This window comes from Chiloscyllium plagiosum, unplaced genomic scaffold, assembly GCF_037043375.1.
Source record: "Chiloscyllium plagiosum isolate Xiang-an unplaced genomic scaffold, Cpla_swu_hap1 HiC_scaffold_10, whole genome shotgun sequence".
NCBI classification, from domain to species: domain Eukaryota; kingdom Metazoa; phylum Chordata; class Chondrichthyes; order Orectolobiformes; family Hemiscylliidae; genus Chiloscyllium; species Chiloscyllium plagiosum.
The window spans coordinates 51,719,104-51,731,227 of record NW_028270148.1 but is presented as its reverse complement, the minus strand read 5'-3'; the positions used below and the strand labels follow the sequence as shown (position 1 = coordinate 51,731,227).

General features: G+C 45.7%; 1 long non-coding RNA gene across 1 annotated transcript in view; it reads left to right on the top strand.

The window, feature by feature from the left end:
- LOC122553221 (uncharacterized) overlaps positions 1–11,852 on the top strand; it is a 30,264-nt gene extending 18,412 nt beyond the window's left edge. The window contains exons 2-3 of the long non-coding RNA XR_015758293.1: positions 7,105–7,272; positions 11,638–11,852. This is a non-coding gene — a long non-coding RNA (uncharacterized LOC122553221). The remainder of the gene's footprint in view (positions 1–7,104; positions 7,273–11,637) is intronic.
- Positions 11,853–12,124: the final 272 nt, after the last annotated feature.

The following is a 12,124-nucleotide window of genomic DNA, read 5'->3' as shown; positions in this document are numbered from 1 at the left end:
GGGGAGATAACAGACCTACAGTGCAGACAAATAATCAGCCAATTAAGATCATGAAGAAAAGCCCAAGGCATTCTTAGTGGAAATGGTGATTCAAATGTAGCTTTTCGGCAAGCAGATGTTTATGTAATGGATTTCTCTCTTGATTTAAGCTTAATCAAGAGGCAAATGTCATGATATTCAGATGTTGCTCCATGGATAAAGCAGTACTATCTGCCATCTATAACAATCCAACCATCTGCTTCAGGAAGTATACTACTTAAGATAAAAGGTATGCTCGAAGGAATACTGTAACAGTCAGGTAGTAGAGAATGTATACATACTTTGCAATCAAGAATTCTCACTTTTGAGCAAGAATACATAAATTACCCTCAACTTTCTTTTGGCGGGTCAAATGGTTTGACCAGTTAAAGGTTGAGAGCTTGTTCGAACACGGTTGTCTTCAACTGTTTACAGGATTAAAGAAACTCAATACTGAATACTGCATTGTACGTAAAAAAAAAGGTGCTAAATCATTATGCCATTACACACCCAGGAAGATTTTATATCATTTAATGAAGGAAGTTCAGAAGCACCTTGAGGAAATGACCAAATAAGTGTTACTTGCTCGGTTACAAAACTGATCAAATGGTGCTTGGACGTGGCTACTGTACCCAAACCGCAAGATTCCTTCTGAATTTGTGTTGACCTCATACAGCTCAATGGGGTGTTGGTGAGCGATGTCTCCTTTATTTCCATGTAGATAAGAGTTCAGCCAACTTTTCCAAATATAGAGTTCTCAGGAAGCTCAGTGCAAACAGTGGGTTCCAGCAGCTGTCACTGATCAGAAAATCATTGTCGTTCACAAGATTTGTGACTGTATTTTTGAGATTTTTGCTTCATCAGACTGCCATTTGTTCTATGGACAACATATTGTTACATGTAATAAAGGTAGGCCATTCAGCCATTTGAGTCTGTTTCACCACTCAGTTAGCTTGTGAATGATCTGTGGCCTAGCTCCATGTACCTGCCTTTGGCCCATATCCCTCAATACTTTTGCTTGAAAAAAAATCTATCTCAGGTTTAAAATTAACAACTGATCTTGCATTCAAAGCCATTTGTGGAAGAAAGTTTCAAACAACTTCCACCCTCTGTGTGTGAAAGTGTTTCTTCACATCTGTCCTGAACGTCTGGCCCTACTTCTCAGACTATACCCCCTTAGTTATAGAATCCCCAACCAGTGGAAATGGTTTTCCTTTATCTACTGTGTCTCTTCCTGTTAATAATTTGGAAACTTTGATCGAATCTTCCCTTAACCACCACCAAAATGATGGAAGCCCTTGATGATAGGGTGCATCCAGTTCCAAATAATTAAGGGCTGAAGTGGGAATCTTCCAAGGAATCCCTTCACTTCTTGGAATAGACCTTCAACAGTGATGGATTAATGGCAGACACACAAAAGAAAAATCACTCCAGGTTTCCAACTCAGAAATCAGTTCCTGGCCTGCAAAGATTTTTCAGAATCATAGGCAAAATAGTTTGCTTCACTTGGTCTCTACAACAAAACCGTTGAGACAATGCCTGAAGGAAACACAAGGAATGGTCGAGGAACCCAAAATCAAATGGAGAAGACCATTTCTGAAGAAGGGCCACCAGACTCCAAACATTAACTCTGTTTTCTCTCCAGAGATGCTGCCATACTTGCTAAGTTTATCCAGCAATTTCTGCTTATGTTTGTTTCAGATCTCCATCATCTGCAGTTCGTTGTTTTTTTTTAGTGAAGTGTAGACAATCAAATCGCTTTTGAAGAAAAAAGCTGACTTCTGCACAACATTGCTAAACTATTGGTCCACTCCTCTCCAGTGTGGCTTATCACTGATTTGCTGAAGTGCTGATTGTTTAAAAACTGAAGACTTAGTTTTCTATCTTACCAAAGAAGTTGACCTCCAGTGCATTTCCTTCACTTCCCGCACCTCCCCCTTTGAATTCTACCCCCCCCAACCGCAACAAAGATAGAACCTCACTTCCCCCACCACCAATGCCAACCACCCCCCCTCCCCCCCCCAGCCACCCCATCCATGCCTCCAATCTCCAGATACAGCGAATCAATGAACATAGAAAGGTACAGCATAGAATAGGTCCTTCGGCTCACAATGTTGTGCCGAGGATTAATCCTAATCTAAAATAAAATAACCTAACCTGCGCACCCGTCAAGTCACTGCTGTCCATGTGTATGTCTAGCAGTCGCTTAAATGTCCCTAATGACTCTGCTTCCACCACCACTGCTTGCAATGCTTTCCATGCATTCGCAACTCTGCGTAAAGAACCTACTTCCGACGTCTCCTCTATACTTTTCCCCTAATAGCTTAAAACTATGACTCCTTGTGCCAGTCAATCCTGCCCTGGGGAAAAGTCTCTGGCTATTGACCCTATCCATTCCTCTCACTAACTTGTACTCCTCAATCAGGTCACCTCTCTTCCTCCTTCTCTCCAGAGAGAAAAGTCCGAGCTTAGTCAACCTCTCTTTATAAGACAAGCACTCCAGTCCAGGCAGCATCCTGGTAAACCTTCTTTGCACCCTCTCCAAAGCGTCCGCATCTTTCCTATAGTAGGGCGACCAGAGCTGGAAACAATGTTCCAAGTGTGGTCTCACCAGGGTTTTGTAGAGCTGCAGCAAAACCTCGTGGCTCTTAAACCCGATCCCCCTGTTAGTGAAAGCCTTAACAATCTGATCGCGTTGGGTGGCACCTTCCTCGACAACCTTCATTTCTGTAGCTGTGACACACTCTCTGATTAGCAGTGCTACACTCCCTCCTCTTTTTCCCCCCTCCCTGTTCTTTTTAAATGTTCTAACCCCTGGAATATCTAGCAACCATTCCTGCTCCTGCGAAACCCATATCTCTATTATGGCCACAACATCATAGTCCAAGTACTGATCCATGCTCCAAGTTCATCACTCCTTTTTCTGACACTCCTCCCATTAAAGCAGACACATTTTAACCGATCCCTTTGTTTCATCACATAAGAAAATCTCCTGATAGATTCACTACATCCTGTCACTGCCCCACGTACAACTGCCCCCCCCTCTCAGATATGTACCTCTGGTTCCCACCCCATGCCAAACTAGTTTAAACCCTCCCGAACCACACGAGCAAATCTCCTACCCAGGACATTTGTGCCCCTCCAGTTTGGGTGAAACCTGTCCTTCATGTACAGGTTCCACCTTCCCCAGAAGGCATCTCAATGGTCCTAGTATCTGAAGCCCTCCCTCCTGCGCCAGCCTCTCAGCCACATGTTAAGCTGCATTCGCTGCCTGTTCCTCACCTCATTATCTCGTCGCACCGGTAACAAACCTGAGATCACTACTGTATTCATCCTGCTCTTCAGCTTCCAACCTAGCTCTCTGTAGTCACTTTTCAGATCCTCAAACCCTTTCCTGGCTATATCATTGGTGCTAATATGTACCACGACTTCCAGCTGCTCACCCTCCCTCTTCAGAATCTTGTAAACCTGATCGGCGACATCCTGGATCCTGGCACCAGGAAGGCAAAATACCTTCCCAGCAGCCCTTGCTTTTCCCTGCCCTCTCTCTTCGCCGCACTGTAAAAAAAATGGAGGCACGACTCCTAGGGTAAGTCCTCTGCCATTTCCGCCATGTACACTGAGACTCCACCACCAAAGACATATTTCCCTCCCCACCCCTCTCTGTGTTCCGCAGGGACTATTCCCTCCACGACTCCCTCATTAGGTCCATGTCCCCCACCAACCCACTCTCCACTCTCAGCAACTTCCCATGCCACCGCAAGAGGTGTAAAACCTGCATCCACAACTTCACCCTCATCTCCATCCCAAGGCCCAAAGGATCCTTCCACACCCAGCAGAGATTTTCCTGCATATCCAAACACCTCATCTACTGTGTCCATTGCTCTCAATGTCCTTTCCTCTACTTTGGGGAGAGAAGAGGCCAACCCGCTGAATACTTCAGAGAGCATCTCTATGAGACACACAACAAACAACGCCACTGCCCTGTGGGTGACCACTTTAACTCCCCCTCCCACTTTGCCAAGGACATGCAAGTCCTGGGCCTCCTCCACTGTGGGCGGCATGGTGGTACAGTGGTTAGCACTGCTGCCTCACAGCGCCAGAGACCCGGGTTCAATTCCCACCTCAGGCGACTCTCTGTGTGGAGTTTGCATATTCTCCCCGTGTCTGCGTGGGTTTCCTCCAGGTGCTCTGGTTTCCTCCCACAGTCCAAAGATGTGCAGGCCAGGTGAATTGGCCATGCTAAAATGCCCGTAGTGTTAGGTAAGGGGTAAATGTAGGGGTATGGGTGGGTTGCGCGTCGGCGGGGCGATGTGGACTTGTTGGGCCGAAGGGCCTGTTTCCCCACTGTAAGTAATCTTAAAAAAGAAATTCTAGCCCCTCAACACCTGGAGGAAAAATGCCTCATCTTCCACCTTGGGACCTTCCAACCACACTGCATCAATGTCGATTTCATCAGTTTCCTCATCTCCCTTCCCTCTACCTCATCCCAGATCCAACCGTCCAACCTGGCACCTCCCTCTTGAACTGTCCCACTTGTCCATATTCCTTCCCCTTCCCACCTATCTGCTCCACCATCCTCTCTGACCTATCACCACCACTCATCACCTGCATCTACCTATCGCCTACCCAACTATCTTCCCCCCAGCCGCATCCCCCCTCCTATTTATCTCTCAGCCCCCTTCCCCCTCTACCTCCCACATTCTTGATGAAGGGCTTATGCCTGAAACGTTGATTCTCGGCGCCTCAGATGCTGTCTGACCTGCTGTGCTTTTCCAGCAGCAAACTTTTCAACTCTGATCTCCAGTGTCTGCAGTCCTCACTTTCTTCAAAGAAGTTGACTCCCAGCTATATTCACAGGGCTATAAAAATGTACATGAAAAGGAGCAGTTTTACTGTAGGCAGCAGGCCGCACACTATAGTAGTTGTCACCAAACCAGAGAGTTGTCACATTTGAGCCAAGGCAACAAGTATGGATACAGGACCTTAATGGAAAGTGTATGATCATTCAAAGAGCTCCAGACCAATTACCATGTATGGTCTGCATAGCTGAAGGAGTTGTATGAAGTAACTGCATCCCACTGTGATTCAATTGTCTACCACTGCTTGACTGGGACCACCCCATGGAAGAATGTCATAACCTAAATAATTCCCATGTTTCACACCATTAGGAATAGGATCAAAGCCAACAGTCTTCAACCCAGAGGTCTACCAATCTTCCAAGCCCAAACAGGACATGTTCTGGCAGAATTACAAAACTTCCAGACTACCTGGATTTGTGAAATCAGAGACGTGAGGGCAAATTTAATTCTATAAATTACAATAATAGGAAATGTTAGGTCTTACTCCTTTGAGATCCAAAAAAGTCCCTTCCCCTCTCTGACTTCATTTGAAATCATCATATTGATCATTGTTTGATAAACTCCATAATGTTAACCCCTTCAGACTCTTGCACCGTTATACAACAATTTGTGATGTTTCAAGAAGAAATTGAATGAACAAATAGGCAGAAGGGAAATAGAGGACTACAAAGGTTAATTGGGATGAAAAATGGTGAGAAGGGACTTGAGAGGAACAGTGATACTGACTGGTAGGACCACAGGACTTGTGACTGAGCCTTAAATCCAATTTAATCCTTTGTATGTAAACAGAGTTAAGGATGGCTTGATTATAAACAGACTTGATCATTGATGGGGAATTTATGGGTGAGCAAGGAAAGGTGACTGAATGATAGGGCATTGGCAGCAGTATTTTGAATGAAGGGAGGCTTGCAATGGATGGAGGATGAGAAATTTCAGGAAACTGTTAGAATGGTTGAGTTCAGAGGTGACAAAGGCATCATGGATGGCGTTTTCGGTAGAAGGTGGACTGAGGTACAGTTGGAGAAAGTGAGGTCTGCAGATGCTGGACATCAGAGTCAAGAGTGTGGTGCTGGAAAAGCATGGCAGGTCAGGCAGCATCCGACGAGCAGAAAAATTGAGGTTTCGGGATTCCTGATGAAGGGCTTCGGCCAAAACTTCGATTTTCCTGCTCCTCGGATGCTGCCTGACCTGCTGTGCTTTTCCAGCAACACACTTGGAGACAGGTTATATTACAGATAATGATAGAAGGTTTTAAGATAATTTCAAAAGTCAGTATATCACAGCATTATCATCTTTTAGCAATTATTGTGGTGGAGCAAATGTGCAAGAAAGGAAAACACTGATCATGTCTCTATGAACAACAAACAGTTTGGAAACAGAATGCAGAGAACTAAAGCACCCAAACCCCACCAAGCCTCAGGGATAAACATAGTATGATAACTAAAGCCAGTAAAAAGGCAAAATGTGAAAAAGATGAAGGCTGAAACATTAAAAGCTTGATAAATATCTAAAATGCTGTCTAAGGTAAATGTGTAATCTATGTATTTGAATTTTATTATTTTATAAACACAGACTAATGGTGTATTGCATTTTAAAATGAGAACCAGGTTCTATTTAAGTGCAGATATTCTTGAGGGTCAGCTGCAATGCAGCCTCACCGAGGGGCTGAAGAACGGGTGTGGTCACTCAATCACTTCTGCTGTTTTCTGATATTAGAGATCCTTCTCAGAGGGAATAGTTGAAACTAGGTTGGATATCCACATGTAAATTTATTACAACTGGAATACTAAATCAATATTTGTAATAAAACTTTCAATGATTAAAAAATAGTCTTTGTGTGGAACTTAAGTAGAGTTATTGTTGTTGAAACAACACTGTGAAGTAACGGTGACCACTAAGAAATCTAATAAAAAAGGGTCTTGCCGAAGAACAGCCTGTAGATGAAGAAGAGGTGGGAACAAAAATATAGCTTTGGGAGGCTTCAGAGGTGGCAACATGGATGTGGATTTGGAAAGCCATTGCTATAGATGATGTGGCAATGATTATATAGGTGAAAGTGGAATCAAATGAGGCCAACCTCATTAACCTAGACAAAGGAGGTTTAGGACCGTTGTTTCAGAGGAATGCTGTGTTAAACCTCATCGAGAAAAGGGCTAGTCCAAGAGGAAAGGCTGTGTGAATGGAACTGTCATTGTGACTTTGCTTAATCTCTTTTCAATCTCAGGATGGATAATTGATTGGAAGGATTCAAATGAGGAAAAGATGGACATGGATTTGAGAGGAGGAAACTCACTCAAAAGTCTTGGAGAAAAAAGGGAGTTTCAGGCAGTAAATCGGATTACTTCCAAGGAGGGAAATGTCATTCCCAACACCATATCACCACAATCCTCAGGTAATTAACAGATGAAAAAGCTTGAGATGTGTGTTTACTGTTATGTAGTGCAGATGTGGTTAGAACTCTTTAATGGACTGGTAAATGCTGAATGAGAGTGATGTGGTTGGTGATGTAAATAAGAATGCTGTTTCTAGTTTGTGTTGTGCATCATTGTACCAAACCCTGTTGAAGTGAGGTGTGTGTGTATGGCTGTAGAATCATAGAGTGATAGGGTAATACAGCATGGAAACAGACCCTTCGGTCCAACACTACCACACCGACCAGATATCCAGCATTTGGTCCATTTTCCTCTAACCCTGCCTTTTAAATGTTATAATTATACTCACCTTTAACGGTGGCTCAGTGGTTAGCACTGCTGCCTCACAGCACTAGGGATCCAGGTTCGATTCCAGCCTTGGGTGACTGTCTGTGTGGAGTTTGCGTGTTCTCCCCGTGTTTGTGTGAGTTTCCTCCCACAGTCGAAAGATGTGCAGGTCAGGTGAATTTGCCATTCTAAATTGCCCATAGTGTTAGGTGCTTTTGTCAGAGGGAAATGGGTTTGGATGGGTTTGAATGGGTTACTCTTCGGAGGGTCGGTGTGGACTTATTGGGCCAAAGGGCCTGTTTCCACACTGTAGGGAATCTAACCTCTTCTCCTCAGGAAGCCTGGTTCTATACAAGCACCACCCTGTACATGAAAAAGTTGGCAGCAGGTCCCTTTTAGATCTTTCCCCTCTCACCTTAAACCTCTAGTTTTGGGCTCCCCTACCCTGGAAAAATGCCTTGGCTATTCATCCTATTCTTGCCTCTCATGATTTTATAAACCTTTACAAAGTCAACCCTCAGCCTCCGACACTCCAAGGAAAACAGCCCTAGCCTATTCAGCCTCTCCCTATAGTGCAAACCCTCAAATCCTGGCAACATCCTTGTAAAACTTTTCTGAACCCTTTCAAGTTTCACAACATTTTTCCTATACATTAGATTAGATTAGATTACTTACAGTGTAGAAACAGGCCCTTCGGCCCAACAAGTCCACACCGACCCGCCGAAGCGTAACCCACCCATACCCGTACATTTACCCCTTACCTAACTCTACAGGCAATTAAGCATGGCCAATTCACCTGACCTGCACATCTTTGGACTGTGGGAGGAAACCGGAGCACCCGGAGGAAACCCACGCAGACACGGGGAGAATGTGCAAACTCCACACAGTCCAGAGGCGGGAATTGAACCCGGGTCTCCGGTGCTGTGAGGCAGCAGTGCTAACCACTGTGCCACCGTGCCGCCCACCAGGGAGTCTAGAATTGAATGCATCCGCAACATGACATTCTAATTCCTATATTCAATGTTTTGATCAATGAAGGCAAGTGTGCCAAATGCTTTCTTCACCACGTATTTTCCTACGACTCTGTTTTCAAGGAACTATGCACCTACACCCCGAGGTATCTTTGTTTGCAACACTCCCCAGGATCTTACCATTAAGAATAAAAGTCCTGCCTGGATATGCCTTATCAAAATGTAACACCTCACATTTATCTAAATTAAGCTCCATCTGCCAATCCTTGGCCCATTGGCACATCTGATCAAGGTCCCATTGTGCTCTGAGGTAACTTTCTTCACTGCCCACTGCACCACCAATTTAGATAGATGTCAATGTAAAATTGTATGTTGTGGTTGAGTAAATTACTCCAGTGCTTTTCTAATCTCAATTCTCCAAGGCTAGAATTTATGAATGAGGTGGAGAGCATTGAAGTGCAAATGATAGGCTCTTCAAGTGCAATGCCTCTTTGCTATGGAGACCATAGCTTCATGTTGAGTTTGTTTTCTTCACCTGTATATCCACAATTAGGTAGCAGAGTGCCACTTGAAGTGATTGGAGGGCTGGATCTGTTGTCATCAGGACACACACCAGTTATCATCATTATGAAGTCTGGCCAGTACCAACTGGCAGCCTTTATGTCACTGGGCACAATGTACTCCACCATCACCCCAACCCACCAAGGAAGTGCTGATTGATGTCCTGAGTCATGTTCTATTTGAGAAGAAGTGAGATCCAAGCTCAATCTTAGTCTCAGCAAATGTTAAGTAGCACAAATAGTTTCCTCAATATGTTTTGCCAAGAAGAGTAATTCTGACCTCTCAGAATTCATCACATTCATCTTTTGTTACATAGACGACAGGATTTTAAGAAGAAAATCCATCTCAACCTTTTTTAGGGCACCTAAGGGTGGACAATAAATGCTGACTTTGTCCAAGAACTCCCCACCTACGTTCGGGTCCAAGAACTCCCCACCTACGTTCAAGACACCACCCACGCCCTCCACCTCCTCCATGATTTTCACTTCCCCGGTCCCCAATGCCTTGTCTTCACCATGGACATCCAGTCCCTGTACACCTCCATCTCCCATCATGAAGGACTCAAAGCCCTCCGCTTCTTCCTTTCCTGCCGTACCAACCAGTACCCTTCCACTGACACCCTCCTTCGACTGACTGAACTGGTCCTCACTCTGAACAACTTCTTTTTCCAATCCTCCCACTTGCTCCAAACCAAAGGAGTAGCCATGGGCACCCGCATGGGCCCCAGCTATGCCTGCCTCTTCGTAGGATATGTGGAACAGTCCATTTTCCGCAGCTACACTGGCACCACCCCCCACCTTTTCCTCCGCTTCCTGCCGCTGTATCGGCGCTGCCTCATGCTCCCACAAGGAGGTTGAACAGTTCATCCACTTTACCAAAACCTTCCACCCCGACCTCAAATTTACTTGGACCATCTCAGACTCCTCCCTCCCCTTCCTAGACCTCTCCATTTCTATCTCGGGCGACCGAATCAACACGGACATTTACTATAAACCGACCGACTCCCACAGCTACCTAGATTACACCTTCTCCCACCTTGCCCCCTGTAAAAAGGCCATCCCATATTCCCAATTCCTCCGCCTTCGCCACATCTGATCCCAGGAGGATCAGTTCCAATACCGAACAACCCAGATGGCCTCCTTCTTCAAAGACCGCTATTTCCCCCCAGACGTGATCGACGATGCTCTCCACCGCATCTCCTCCACTTCCTGCTCCTCCGTCCTTGAGCCCCGCCCCTCCAGTCGCCACCAGGACAGAACCCCACTGTTCCTCACCTACCACCCCAACAACCTCCATATACATCGTATCATCCGTCGTCATTTCCGCCACCTCTAAACGGACCCCACCACCAGGGGTATATTTCCCTCCCCTCCCCTATCAGCGTTCCGAAAAGACCACTCCCTCCGTGACTCCCTCGTCAGGTCCACACCCCCCACCAACCCAACCTCCACTCCCGGCACCTTCCCCTGCAACCGCAAGAAATGCAAAACTTGCGTCCACACCTCCCCCATTACTTCCCTCCAAGGCCCCAAGGGATCCTTCCATATCCACCACAAATTCACCTGCACCTCCACACATATCATTTACTGCATCCGCTGCACTCGATGTGGCCTCCTCTATATTGGGGAGACAGGCTGCCTACTTGCGGAACACTTCAGAGAACTCCTCTGGGACACCTGGACCAACCAATCCAACCGCCCCGTGGCTCAACACTTCACCTCCCCCTCCCACTCTACCAAGGACATGCAGGTCCTTGGACTCCTCCATCGCCAGACCATAACAACACGACGGCTGGAGGAAGAGCGCCTCATCTTCCGCCTAGGAACCCTCCAACCACAAGGGATGAACTCAGATTTCTCCAGTGTCCTCATTTCCCCTTCCCCCACCTTGTCTCAGTCCCAACCCTCGAACTCAGCACCGCCTTCCTAACCTGCAATCTTCTTCCTGACCTCTCCGCCCCCATCCCCACTCCGGCCTATCACCCTCACCTTATCACCCTCACCTTAACCTCCTTCCACCTATCACATTTCCAACGCCCCTCCCCCAAGTCCCTCCTCCCTACCTTTTATCTTAGCCTGCTTGGCACACTTTCCTCATTCCTGAAGAAGGGCTCATGTCCGAAACGTCGATTCTCCTGCTCCTTGGATGCTGCTTGACCTGCTGCGCTTTTCCAGCAACACATTTTCAGCTTTGTCAGCAAAACCACTGTTCAGAGACTGAATCAAATTAGAGAGTAACCAGAGTTATCAACTGAAATAGAAAAAGGATACCTGCAATCACACTGTTCCCAATCAGCTAGTTAGCTCTGTCCTAAATATCTATATGTTATTGAATTTAGGAAATGGACAGATGAGAGACACACTCAATGTGGAAAATTCTCCAGTTAGTGCCATGTGTTGGAGACAAACTTCATTGAAGATTGAAAGTGGGTATGGAGATTGCAATTTGTGATTAATCCATGTCTATTGCTTCTGATGCCTGTATCACTTAAATTTCTGTGCTACTTGTTTATTTTAATTTTTGCAGAATGCACTAAGCACTCCGGTAAGTGGCTCTGGGGCTGAATAGATGCACAGAATTATGAAGACCAAAATGAGTTCAACTGATGTTCCGTAAAGTAACGCAGAACTTCTCTTGGACGTGATGCATTTTACTGGAGGAAAAGCCATTCCAGAAGTTAGAATGATCTTGAGAAGTCACAGGAATGAACATTATGGCAGAAAATGTACTTTGAAACTGGGCTGAAGGCTTTGATACAGGAGGTGCCTTCTATCCACATCGACTAGGTGGCTTCCAGGCCAGCTAGTAGGAAAGCGGTCACAGACAATGATAGCAGTGAAGCAACAAGAACCGGGGTGCAGTGTCAGAAGAAATGCAATGATTTCACAGGACTAGTCAAGAACATTGCATGATTCTGCCTTATTTCACCAACTGCACCATCAACCTCAGCCAAGGTTCAATGCAGAGAACCAACCAATTATCACTATTAATTGTGACACGTGCATAGCTTTGT